This window comes from Chiloscyllium punctatum, chromosome 14 (assembly GCF_047496795.1).
Source record: "Chiloscyllium punctatum isolate Juve2018m chromosome 14, sChiPun1.3, whole genome shotgun sequence".
Lineage (NCBI taxonomy): Eukaryota > Metazoa > Chordata > Chondrichthyes > Orectolobiformes > Hemiscylliidae > Chiloscyllium > Chiloscyllium punctatum.
In genome coordinates this window covers 95124786-95139361 of record NC_092752.1, presented here as the reverse complement: position 1 = coordinate 95139361, position 14576 = coordinate 95124786, and positions in this window count along the sequence as shown.

Below are 14576 nucleotides of genomic sequence, written 5' to 3'. Positions count from 1 at the left end.
GATACAGATGGAATGGTCAGATAGTTAGATCAAGGGCAGGTGGAACGTAACTCTGATAAATATGAGGTGATACATCTTGGAAGAAGGAACCAGACAGGGGAGTACTCAATGAATGGCAGCTCATTGGGAAGCTCAGAGGGTGCTTCTCCACTTATCATTGAATGGGACCGAGCAGGGTAATGGACCAGTTAAGAACTGGACCTTAGGAGTAGCGTTTATCAATCGGGGTGTAGGTTATAAGAGCTATACAGGGCTTTGGTTAGGCCAAGATGGAGTACTGTAATTTGCTCTAGAAGCCACTTAAAAGGAAGGATATGGTTGTAATGGATGGTATTGGAGTAGATTCACCAGAATGTTCCCTGTGATGGAGCAGATCAGCTATGGAGAGAGGCTGGATAACTCGGGTTGTTTACATTGGATAAGAGAAGGCTGAGGGGGATGTGATTCAGAGGTCAAAGATTATGAGAAGCATGGACATGGATGGATAGACAGCAGCTGTTCCTTTTAGTCAGAGAGTCGAGAACAAGTGAGCACACTTTTAAAGTGAAGGGTTTGAGGATTAGAGAGAATTTGAGGATTCTTGTTCGCCCAGAGGCCGTTGGGGTCTGGAATGCACTTCCTGAGAGCGGAGTTATCACAGGTAACCTCACAACCATCAAAAAGTATTTGAACGAGCACGTGGAAGTGTCATAACATTCCTTGCTATGGGACTGGTGTTGGAAAGTGGGACGAATATAGATCGTGCTGTATTTCTTTTGGTCGATGCTGTTGTGAGTGTATGGAGTGGAAGGTCAATTATTGAGTAGCTAAAGGCAGGAATTGATGGGTTTCTGAAGAGTATATTCACAAGGGCTATAAGAGTGAACTGTAATAGCTTGTCAAATCATGGCAATGTGAGAAATATTAGAAAACACGTGCAGCTTCCTTACAAGCTGAAACCAGAGAATAGGCAATGGAGAACAGGGAAATGGCAGAACTATGAAACAGTTACTTCAGTTCTGTCTTCACAGAACTTTCTAACAATACGAGAAAAACCAATTCCGGTGTGGAAAATGGTTCTAGTACATGGAACATAGAACATGGTAAATAATAGATTTCGGAGAAATTATTGGGACTGAAAGTAATGGTCAGAAACAACAGTAACACGGATTTAGGAAATGGGGATTATGTTTGAAAAATGGTCTGGGAGACAAGTATTTGGTTTTTCAGGAATGTTTTGGGAAAGCTAGTTTGCAAAATAAAATCTGAGTGGATTGGGGCGAATATATGGCCATGTTTCTAGAATGGGACAGCTGGCAGGAAACAGTAAATCGAAATAAACAGACCCGTCAAGCAACAACTTGACATTGTCTGTAAGGTACGATTCAGTGAGCATGACTATATCCCAGACACCCCATCACCTTCCCCGGATATTTCCTGTCTCACTAGCAGAAGAGACAGAGAACAGCCAGGGAATTCCTAGAGGCATGGCACTCATTCACAGATTCAACCAATAAGCACATCGACCTGGACCCAATATACCAACCACTGCAGTGGACAGCTGGAACTGACAACCGGAAGCGGCAGATACAAATCACTATAAATGCCGGAGGAAAGATCACAGAAGCGCTTCACAGGAGGTCCCCAAGCACTGAGGATGTCACCAAGTCAGGGGACGAAACATCTGCAACACAAATTCCCAGCTCGGCGAACAGAACCAAAACAACGAGCACCCGAGCTACAACTTTTCTCTCAAACTTAGAACAGACACAGCAGAAGTGGCAACGCAATCGGATACAATTGGAAGGGAATTTTTCTGGTAGTCCTCAACAGTGAATCCGTATCCCATGAAGTCTTATGTTGTTAGTTTACACATGGGAAAGAAAACCTGATGATTACGATGTACCAACCTCTCTTAACTGATGAATCAGTACTCCTCCATGCTGAACAACACTTGGAGGAAGCCCTGAGCGTAGCAAGGACACAAATTTGTACTCTGGGTGGGGGATTTCAATGTCCACCACCACGTGGGGATCAGCTGCAGCATTACTGATCGAACTGGTGGGGTTCTAAAGGATAAACCTGCTAGATGGGGTCTGCCGCAGTTGGTGAAAGAACTAACAAGAGGGAAGAGCCATATTTGACCTCATCAGTACTAATCTGCCAGTTGCACAAGTATCTCTCCATGACAGTATCTGTAAGAGTGACCACCACATAGTCATTATGGAGACAAAGTCACACCTACACATTGAGAATAGCCTCCATCATATTGGGTGGCACTATCACCTTACTAAATAGGACAGACATCGAACAGATCTAGCAGTTCAATTCTGGGTTTCCATAAGGTGTTGTGAGTCATCAATTGTACAAGCTCATCGCCTGACATATCCCCCTTCCAACAATTACCATGAAGCCAGAGGATCAAGCCTGGTTCAATGGTGTGTGCAGGATGGCAAGAGCAGCACCAGGCATTCCTGAAAATGAGGTGTCAGCCTGACGAAACCACCACACACGACAACTTGTGCGCCAAACAGCATAAGCAATCAGTAATAGACAGAGCTATGTGATCCCAAAAGCAACGGATCAGATCTAAGATCTGCAATTCTTTCACATCTCGTCGAGGAATGGTAGGGACAATCAAACAAGTCATTGGAGGAGGAGATTCCACAAATATCCCCATCCTTAATGATGCAAAAGCCCAGCACTTCAGTGCAAAAGATAAGGTTGATGCATTCGCAACAATCTTCAATCAGAAATGCTGAGTGAATGATCCATCTTGGCCTCCTTCAGTGTTCCTCAGTAATTCAGTTACCAGTCATCAGCAATTCCATTTAGTCCACGCGATGTCCAGAAACGGTTGTAGAGACTGGATACTCCAAAGGGTACATACCCTGACTACATTCTGGCAATAGTAGTGAAAACTTGTGCTCGAGAACTTGCCACGTCCCTAGCCAAGCAGTTACCATACAGTTGCAACACCGACATTTACCTGATTGTGTGGAAAAAGTACCCAAGTATCTCCTATACATAAAAAGCAGAACAAATCCAATCCAGCCAATTACCAACCCATCAGTCTACTCTCAATCATTGGTAAAGTGATGGAAGGTGTCAGGTCTTTCAAGCAGCACCTGCTCAGCAATAACCTAGTCAATGACGCCAGTTTGTACTCCTCCAGAGCCACTCAGCTCCTGACCTCATTACCTCAAACATGGACAAAAGAGCTGAATTCCAGAGGTTGGGTGAGAGAGACAGGGCTTTAAATCAAGGCTGCCTTCGACCAAGTGTGGCATCAAGTGGCCTCAGCAAAACTGCAATGAATGGGTATCCGGATCAAACTCCCCGCTGGTATGAATCATACCTGACACGCAGGAAGATGGTCATGGCTGATGAAGGTCAGTCAACTCAGCTCCAGGACAAGTCTGTAGGAATCCCTCGGGCAGTGCCTTAGGCCCAAGCGTCTTCAGGTCTGCTTCATCAATGGCTTGCCTCGATTATAATATCAGAAGTGGGGATGCTCGCCAATGATTGCACAATGTTCAGCAACATTTGTGGCTCCACTGATACTGAAGTAATCCATGTCCAAATGCGACAAGATCTGGACAGTATCCAGGCTGACAAGTGGCACGTAATATTGACGCCACACAAATGCCAGACTCTGACCATCACCACTAAAATACAATCTAAAAACTGCCCCTTGGTATTCAATGGTGCTACTATCACTGAATCCCCCAGTATCAAAATCCTGGTGGGTAATCATTGCTCAGAAACTCACTGGACTCGCCCACAGTAACTGCAAGAGCAGGTCAGAAGCTATGAATATTGCGGCGAGTAACTCACATCCTGACTTCCAAAAGTCTGTCCATCATCTACAATGCATTAGTCAGAGGTGTTATAGAGTACTCCCCATTTTCCTGGATGATTGCAGCCCCAGCAACATGAAGAAGCTTGATACCATCCAGGACAAAGCAACGAGTTTGAGTGTCGTTTCATCCACAATGCTCCACCATCAACGCTCAGCAGAATTGTTTTACTATCTACAAGCTACACTGAAATGATTCACCAAAGATCCTCAGACACCACCTTTCTAGTCCCACTCCTCCACTGTTCGCAACAAATGTTAAATGTAACCAGGTTGGTGATATCAGTCTCAGACTGTGTCAGTGTCAGTTTTAGGAACACGTCAGGCAAGTTTCTTTAATCTGCTAAAATAGCACGTTTATGATCCAGAGCAATGTTACTCAAACTACGAGGGAAAGATGAATGGCAATCTGTTTGGATATTACAAATAAAGAATCGATACCTCCCTTTCTAAAAACACTGGCGCACACACACACACACACACACACACACACACACACACAACCGATAAACAAAATCTCTGTAAGTTCAAGTTGAAACATATTAGTCTAACTCATGACGAAAGGAAAAATTGAGAGATTGTCCCAAATGTTATTCTGCTTCTGAAGATATTCTACTCACATAAACTGCGAATAATGGGATTTCATCCTGGAGCAGTTGGATTTTGCTGAATTCCCTTTGCATTAGGCAGTGAGGAGATTCCAATGAATTCTGGTCAGGATTGCCCAAAGGGGAGCACAGTAGCTCAGTGGTTAGCACTGATGCCTCAGGGCACCAAGGACTTGGGTTCGATTGGAGCGTCGGGTGACTCTCTGTTTGGGGTTTTCATTATCTCCCCTTGTCTGTGTAAGCTTCTAATGAATGCTTCAGTTTCCTCCCACAGTCCAAAGCTGTGCAGGTTAGGTGGAGTGTTCATGCTAAATTGTCCATAGTGTTCAGGAATTTCTAGGTTAGGTGCATTAGTCAGGGGTAAAAGTAAGGGAACTGGTCTGCGAAAGTTACTCTTTGGAAGGTTGTATGGACTTGTTCGGATGAAGGGCCTGTTTTCAGACTTCAGGAATTCTTCAAAAATAAGAATGGTAACAATGACTGTGGAGCTTTTTTTAACCGTTTGCACACATTGCTGTGATGAAGAACAATGAAGGAGAGAGAATTCAATAGTCTGTTCGTTCTCGGGCAGATTACATTTTCTCCCTCTCTGAGTAGAATCACACAGTAATGTCATTCTCTCCCAAACTGGACCATGTGAGGTCTCCTTGTACATTGTCCAAACTATGTCTCCATCACATTCCCTGTTCCATGTAGGTGCATCATTGCCGTTATCATACACAGACTCATACCCTTAGAAGGAAATGGTCTCGGTCGATTTGAAGATATGTTTCGATATCTCTGCGTCATTAAAAAATAAAATGTTTAATGTGTTCAGAATACCTGTGATAAAATGAATGCATTTTGTAACAAAGACAGAAATTGTTAGAAAAGCTCGGCAGGTCAGTCAGCATCCAGATGCCTTTTACATGCTGTAGTTTTTTCCAGCCTCCATCATTCCTGTGGCCGTTCATTCCATACGCACACCACCCTCTGCGTGAAAAGATACCCCTTAGGCCTCTTCAAAATCTTTCCCCTCTCACTTTCAACCAATGCCCTCTGGTTTTGGACACCCCTAACCTGGGGGAAACCCCTGACTACTCACCCTACCCATGAACGTTCCGATTTTATAAACATCATATGCTACGAAATGTGACTCCAATCAACACGAATGGCTGTGTTTTCAGTCATCCAGGGCCTAAATTCTCAAATTCAATACTGACACCTAATCTGTCTCCATCAGGTCACAATTCTAAAACCATTTTAATCATTTTGTTCAAATGCATCCTGAGACACTTCTGTGGCTTTACACCAAGGCCTTTGTGCCCAGAGGCAGGACACTAGCACCAATCGGCAATACCCATAAAGCTGTAACATTATTCTCCTGTGTGTTTGTTCATAAGTCTGTTCTGACACGCTGTGACATACGTCTGCAACAGGCAGGACTTGTATTCAGACCATTTAGTCCAGAGATAGGATCATTACCACACAAGTTCAGGAACTGGAATCAAATCGAGAGCTCTGGCTCAGAGGCAGGGACACTACACACTACACTACCATACCCAGATTTTGGGTCATATGTTAAGTGCCAGCTTTCAGTTCGGTATGGATTTATTATAATCAGGTTAGCATTACTGAACTACATAAAATGCTTTGTATTGTTAAACAAGTGCAAGACATTTGTCTCAACTGTAGGAAGTTGAGTGCACGTGCTATGCCATCAAAATTAACTATGACACCTTCAATTGCTTTATCTGTAGTCTACAATATTAGGGAAAGAATTCCTGCAGACAGACTCCGCACAATGAAGGGTCTCAAATAGATATTTATTACTGAACACCAGAGACGGAGAAAGAGCATAATTTCTGGCCCCAAAGCACTGACCAGTATTACCCATCAAAAACGTGTGTGACTGCTCTCTTCCTAAAACCATGAAATTTTACCAGGCCGCTGATTACTGTCCAGCCTCTCCTCCCCACTGACTTTGTCTGCAATCAATCCCTCAACCCCCTAACCACACAAGGTAAATCAAGCTCAGGGTCTTTTTGAAAATCAAGACCGGAGTGTGGAGGGAATTTTAAAATTAAACAAGGAAGGTGAGGAGATAGTAATATCACACACTTGGCTGAGGAATGGCAGATGGTGTTTATTTTGGATTCATGCGAGAAATTGGATTTGGTAAATCAAACAAGAGCGGGGCTTACACAAGTAAAAGTAGGGTCTTTGGCATTGTTATAGGACAGTGACCTAGGCCGTCAGGTACAATTCTTTAAAATTTGCATCTCATAGAGATAGTGTGGTCAAAAGTATGTTCAGCACACTTGTCGTCACAGGTCAGACATTTGAGTATCAGAATTCGGACGTCATGTTGAGGTTATACAGGATATTGGTGAAACCCCTTCTGGAATACTTTATCCAGTTTGGTCACCCTGCCCGCTTATTCCATAGGCACACCACCCTCTGGGTGAAAAAGCTGCCCCTTAGGTCACTTTTAAATTTTTCCACTCTAACCTTAAAACTATGTCCACTAGTTTTGGACTCCCATAACCTTAGAAAATACCTCGACTATTCACTTTGATATTATTGACCTTGATATTATTAAGCTGGAGAGGGTTCAGAAGAGAAGAGGTTAACCAGGATGTTGCTTGGAAAGGAGGGACTGAGCTAAAAGGAGAGGCTAGGTTGGCTGGGACTCTTTTCATTGGAGAGTAAAATTAAGGGGTAACTTTGTAGAGATTTATAAAATCATGAGGCGTACAGATAAGCCGAAGGGTTGAAGTCTTTTCCCTATAGTCGGGGGTTCAAGACTGAGGGATATTTTAAGGTGTGAGGAAAAAGATTTACAAAATTAATGAGAGTTAAATATTTTAGACAGAAGCTGACTTGTGTGTGCAAAGAACTTCCAGAGAAGTGGTGAAAGCAGGGACAGTTACAACTTTTTAGGGATATTGAGATCAATACTGACTAAGACATCAGTTTGGATGGTGCTGTGAACAGCTGCTTTCTCCCCCTCCCTCTCTGAATGAATCCCTGTTGGTTTTCACCCTCTGCCGATGCCTGTGCAGTTGCATGTGAAGGCTCGCAGACGGTGGCATTGCATCACTTTAAGCACAACAGAAACAACCAGACCTGCCCCACACACAGATATACACACACAGCAATTGTTAGGACACGTCGTAAAGCTCATCTAGTAATTTAAACTAAACATAAATAAATACTCAATTCACCTCATAAACTCTTAAAATATGAGTGACAAAGAACTCCCAAATTCCACTGTTTAAATAAAAGCATCAATTTATTTTTTTAACACTGAAAGTGTACATTTTACATCAACTATTCACAAATCTGAGACCCTCTTTCTCTTAAACGCTTATTACCCGACTCCAGCTCTATAACAATATACTGTTTCTGGGTCTGCCATCCTCTCATATCACAGGTGCTTGCATGTTCTCAGTTCAGAACAGCTTTCCCTCTCTCTTAAAGGTACAGTACACACTTTCAACTTCATCACATTAATACCTTGATGTCAATAAAGATAAATGGAGCCAATCCAGATTTCTCTCGCTCTATGGTTTGTCAATATTTCATTTACTCTGGCTGGTTTGTATCAGGACTTATGTTGCTCCATTGACAATATGTCAATATTCGACTCAGTCAGTGGGAATATAGCCGTATTTCACTGGCTCACACTCGTGTGCGTGGGGCAGGATTTCAATTGTTTCATGGGGACTGTGACACTGTGACCATCTCAGTGTTTGTAGATGGCACCGAACCTGGAAGAATTGTAAAGTCTATGGATGAGAGTGAGGAACTATAACAGGACAATCACTCGTTGGTGTCGTGTTCAGGTGTATGGCAGTAGAGTGTGAGGTGATGCACTTGGTAGGAAGGACATTGCAAGACAATATAAAACAGGCTGTACCATTATAAAGGGGGTGCGGGAGCAGCGGGTCCTGGTTTTATATGAGCACCGATTATTAAACATGTCAGGACAAGTCGGGAGAGCAGTAACTACCACAGATTAGTTTCAGTATCTGAGCTGTTTACAGGGGGAGGTGTAGGAGAGAGTTACCGTGCTCCCTTCCTGGGAGGTTTTGGTGACGATGTGTTGTGAGCCCACCCTCCTACCCATCGAGACCGTGGGGATTCCATTTGTACCAGCTCGACACAAAAGGGAGATGGCATCAGGGCCATGGCCGGGGGGAAACGGACCTGCCAGTGGGTTTAAAGTGAGAATTCTCCTTCACTGAACATTGCTGCTTACTCGGTCGCTGGGACGTGGATGTTTCAGAATCTCCACATGAGACGTCCCGGTCCTTTCCGGCTCCTACCAGGGTTCTCCCCACATGGAGGGGGAAGGCGTGTGAGGGAATGGATATCGGTTACTCCACCACCCGGCTTGGTCCTTTCTGTCCTATTCCAGGCTGTTTCTCCTGGAATGGGAGAAAAAGGGAGGGAGTGAGGGTGGGGGGGGGGGGGGGGGGTGTGGCCCTAGTGTCAGTGCGGGTGTTGATGGGGGACATGGTGAGGTGTCCGGAGGGAGTCAGTCCACACTGTTGTATCTATGCAGTGTTATTGGTGTGGGGGGTAAAGTGGAGGGGGAGAGAGAGAGAGAGAGAGAGAGAGAGAGAGAGACAGACAGACAGACAGACAGAAAGGGAGACTACATACAGTAGTGAGAGTGGTGGAGCATGAGCCTTGTTCGGTGTTCGGTGCTATAACAGATACACAGTGAATGTGAGCGAGCAGAGAGTATGTGGTGATACATATCCTGACACAACGGGGAATGTTATTGATGCTTGCCCTGTATTTGTGGACATTTCGTCAGAGCGCAGATACTGCACTAAGCTGGGTGGTGAGCTCAGACCATGCTCGGTGGGACTGGTAGTGTGGCCCACTCTGGGAAGAGAATGGTCTCCCTCTGTACGATCCCATTCACCAGGACGTCCGTGTTTCTGTTGACAACCGTTGTGTAATTGCCCTTTATTTGCGATGTTCAAGGTAAACTTGAAGGGCAGCTTCAAACATAGAAACTCAACTGTGTGCCCATTGGCCTTTTGGAGTTGGCAACAGTGCCAGGGATCACAGAATATCTGGGGTCATGCGGGTGTACCTCCAACAATGAAGGAAAATCGAGCTAGCATTGAATTAGAGGAATCCAAGTGGTGGAGTAGGTAGTGAATGAGGTGAGATTGATGAGATATCACCAGGAAGCTAGCTCATCTCATACAGACAATCCGACAGTGAAAATGTTAATGTGACAAGTTATTGTTAGATGCATCCCAATGTGTCGAAGACTCTGCTGACCCCACCCCCAGCTACAAAGCTGCCAAACAAATGCTCATCCAATACTCTCCATCATCTGAACTCGCACCAATATCCCATTCACCCATCATTCTTGGAAACACTGGCTCATGTTGCAGGATACCGTTGAAATCTCTTCATTTCAGCATTCTGGATCCTGGGAATACATTCTTCCATGACATTGTCTCTCTATCTCGCTCTCTCTATTCCCCAAACCCCTCCCATTTGTTAATACTTAAACTGATTCCCATGCAATCTCTCCTTGGAGTGATGTTCACACACACAGCGCTCATGTGTCATGACACAATGGAGATATGGAGCTGTAAATGGATGGGAGCTGTATATCCTGTTACTATCAGCATGGGCTGCAAGTTTCCCCACGCTGGGCAGTGATCTAACACAGTGTTACTGAACAATGCACTGGGATGATGGACACAGTTCCACACCCTGGTCGCATATCTCATCTGGGCTTATAGATCAATGCACTAGTGTGTTCTGCATACCTTTCTCCTCTGGGTAAATTGTGATTGCATTGCACATACACCAGCCCGGCCTGTAAAGCGCTCCCTGCTGAACACATATCTCATCTGGGTTTATAGATCAATGCACTGTTGAGGTCTGCACAGTGTTCTTCTCTGGACTGATTGCAGGGTGGTGTTCAGCAGTGCACTAGCCTGGTCTGCACAGTGCTCCATGCTGAACAGATATCTCCTCTGGGTTTACGGTGTCTGGTCTGGTTCACTGAGGTGTGTTGAGATTGTGATATAACTAATCCTTTCAGTTGATATGGCAATAGCTTTATTTTTGTTCTCATTCATGTGATTGGACACTCCAAATTCTGACTCATCCAACCAGTCCCATTCTTCAGTCTGCCTCCATCGTATGGCAACATATTGTTGATGAGTAATTTTCCAATTTCAATGTGAATAACTGTCCTGTCTATTTCCCTGGTCATTGGCATTGCTCACCCTGGAGCATCTGAATTAACCGCAATAAACCTCAGTAAGGTCACTCCTCAGAAACAACTCTTCAGGGAACATAGCCCCAGCCCATTCATCATCTCCGTGTAGCTGAACATAACTCGCCACCACCGCCCCTCCCAATACTGTCAATACACTTGGAAATCTTCTCTGCATGCTTTCAAATTTAATAACATTGTTCCTACAGCAGTGAGAACAAAATTAAAGGTAGTTTTACAGAAGTGGCTGAACCTAGCGTGTAGGCGAAAGTGAGTATTGCAGATGCAGGAGGTTAGAGTCCAGATTGTTGTGCTGGAAAAGCACATCACGTCAGGCATCATCCGAGGAGCAGAAGAATCGATGTTTCGGACGAAAGCGCGATTCCTGATGAAGGAATTTTTGCCCAAATTTTTGCCTCCTCCTTGGATGCTGCCTGACCCGCTGTGTTTTTCAAAGACCACACTCTTAACCCAGTATATATCCCAGTATATTAAAAAGATCTTTTTAATCCCTTGCCAGAGGTAGTGGAGGCGTGACGGGAAACAGTGTGGAGGCGCAATGTCACTGACGAATGGACTTTTGTTTGTGGTAAAAGAGATTCAAATGTAAAACAAGTATACATTAGATAGTAAAGGGGGGCATTGGGTTCCTTAATTGAGTGCAAGACAAACGATTCATAAACAGGGCAAGTTCATTGGGATACCAAGAGAAGGAATGTATGAAGACTTGAGAACAGCCATAAAGGCGTCATGCTGTGAAGTTATGGAATTGAATACCTACTCCTACAGGCTGTAACGTACCAAAGTGAAATGTGAGGTGTTACTCGAGCCTGGGTTGTACTTCATTGGAACATTACAGCTGCCCAGGACTGAAATGTTAGCATGAGAGCAAGGTAGGTAATTGAAATGGAAAACAATGAGACGGTCATGGATCTTCCTGCAGACAGAATGGGTGTGTTCCTCAGTGCAGTCTCTGTTTGGTCTCCCCAAGTTAAAGGAGACTGAATTGTGAGCATCAATGACAGGAGATTGAATTGAAAGAGTACAAGTGAAATGCTGCTTCTTCTGGAAGGTATGTGTTGGGTTGGTAAGAAATGAGGAAAACGTTAACGATCTTTTCAAATGTCCAAGTGTATTTCCTTTTATATGTAGACTACATAGTTCCACAACTTGGAGAGAGTATGTACTACAGGTGCGAGAGGCCAGAGTTAATAAACTTGGAGCAGGAGAAACACTGAAGACCAGACAGAATCGGAGGAGCAAAAAAGGCAATATTTTGATATTGGACCTAACGTCAGGACTGGTGAGGTGGAGGGGAGCCCAGAAATGGAGTGATGGAATATGGAAGGGCGAATGGTTGGCATGATGGCGGTGTATGCATGCAGGTATGAGGTTACTGTGATTGGTCAGTGGAACGGTGGAACGGATATGTGAGTGAGAAGATGGACAGGTGGGTCTGGTCAGGGAGAAGGGACATGGGATAAGGCTGCGTGTGGAGGGATTTTGAAGCTTCTGCAGTCAATATTGAGGCCATTGGGCTATCAGCTTCAAAGGTAAACTCTCAGGTGGTGTTCCTCTGACAGTGGACAGGCTAAGGATGAGCATGTGGTGAAAATGTGTTGCTGGAAAAGCTCAGCAGGTCAGGCAGCATCCAAGGAACAGGAGAATCGAAGTTTCGGGCATAAGCCTTTCTTCAGGAATTCCTGAAGAAGGGCTTATGCCCGAAACGTCGATTCTCCTGTTCCTTGGATGCTGCCTGACCTTCTGCGCCTTTCCAGCAACACATTTTCAGCTCTGGTCTCCAGCATCTGCAGTCCTCACTTTCTCCTTAAGGATGAGCATGTCCCCAGATGAGTTGGAGGGGGAATTAAAATGGAAGGAAACTGGAAAGTCGGGTTGGTTGTTGTGTTCAGCGCACTGGTGCTCCATATAGCGCCTGATGCTGCCCCACCAAGCACGTCTCCAACTCCCGATGTGGTCTCCTCTCTATCTGGGAGACCAAAGGGAGTTTCAGGGACCTAGTCATGGAGGATCTGCTCTCTGCACGCTCTAACCAACCCTACATTCCAGTTGCCATTCATTTCAATTACTCGCTCACACCGCCCCAACCCCCACCCCCACCTTGCCCATCCAACGACAGGTCCATCTTTGGCCTCCTCCACTGTCAGAGTGAGGCCAAATAGAAACTAGGGAACACAACTTGATCTTTCAACTTGAGAGCTTACAGTTCACTGGTCTCAATATTGACTTCACTGGCTTCAAAATCTCTCCACCCACAGCCTTATTTCATGATCCCCTTCCCTGACCTGACCTTAGCTGTCCATCTTCCTATTCGAATATCCACTGTACTCTTCCCACTGACCAATCACATTATCCCCCTACTTGCATCCCTTTTCGTCATCCCATCTATGCTTCCCTCAGCCCCACGCCCCTCCCTCTATTTACTTCCAGCCTCCCCTTCCCCGGCCCAGTCCTGATGGAGTCTTCCAGCCTGAAACGTTGACTTTCCTGTTCATAGGATGCTGTCTGACCTACTCTGCTTTTTCAGCTTCATATGTATTGCCATATCCGCAGCAAAATATATTGCTATATTTTGTTGTGCATTTTATACATTTAATTTTATTTTAGCTGTTTACTGACAAGCGTATCTCAACATTCTCACTACAGGGTCAAGGAAACAGTCTCTTTGTCACGAATGTTCCTGTTTGCTTCGAAATGATTTCCTTTGTTTTCACCGTACTTTCAAATCTGCTGATCGCAATAGCATTGTAAATGGAACTCTTGTTATGTTGAAGCTTAATGACACCATGTCCAATGTACTTCAGAACTTCCTTGTTCTTACACTCACACATCTATTCAGAAACGTAAGGATCCATTAAGTCCTTCTATACAACAGTTTCAACTTGCTTGGCCATTTGTAATTTCCTGTGTCTGTGTCCCTCTCTCCTTACATTTGTCAGTTCTCCCGCTCTCCAAACTTTCCAGAAAGCTCACCAGCAATGCCTCCACAATCACGTTCGGCATCTCTTTAAAACTATGGGGTGTTCTCCAACTGGTCTTGCTGATTGATCCAACTTCACCTTCCCCAGCTCCTTCTCCTTCCTGGTGGTCCCTATACTCACCTCTACCCTCTGACTGTCTTGAAGTTCTGACATTTTGCTGGTGTCTTCCACCGTGAAGACTTTTGCAATGTATTCAATTCCTCTGCCTTTCCATTGCTTCCCATAACTTTTCAAGCTTTATTTTCCTACATTCCTTTGTTTGTTCTTTACTCCCTGTCTTCCTTGTTATATGCCTAAAAATCTCTTTCAATGTTCTTTTACATTATTAAGAAGCATAATGTCATATTTCACCCTCTGCTGCCATTTGCTGTTCTGAGTTATCCGGGCTGGAATTTATAGGCTTCGTAATCGTCTAGAATCCCAATAATCTTCACCACACTGTGCGCATTTTCTTTTACTTTTATGCTGTCCCTGAGTTCGTTATCACGCACGGCTGCCTTGTCTTCCGCTGAATATTCTTACTTGGGCTGAATTTCTGACGTGCTGCTGAATTATCTCCAGAAACTCCTGTCATTGCTGCTTCACCATATTTCCGTGTTCAGCTCCCCTTCCAACTAACTCTGGCCAACGCCACCCTCCTGTCTTTTTAGTTACATTACTCAATTATAAGCCATCTCATCCAAAAGTGAGCAATAGGTGTAAACTGAAAGAGGAACGTTTGAAACATGGGACACGAAGAACAATTGGAGGATTTATTAATTAGATGGAAAGACAAAGACAAAGAGAGAGAATATAGACGTGGAGATATAAAAATAGAGACGTCTACATGATTGATAGAATTAGATGTGCTTCCCTATTTGATTTGACAATTCCTGTGTGCAGTGGTC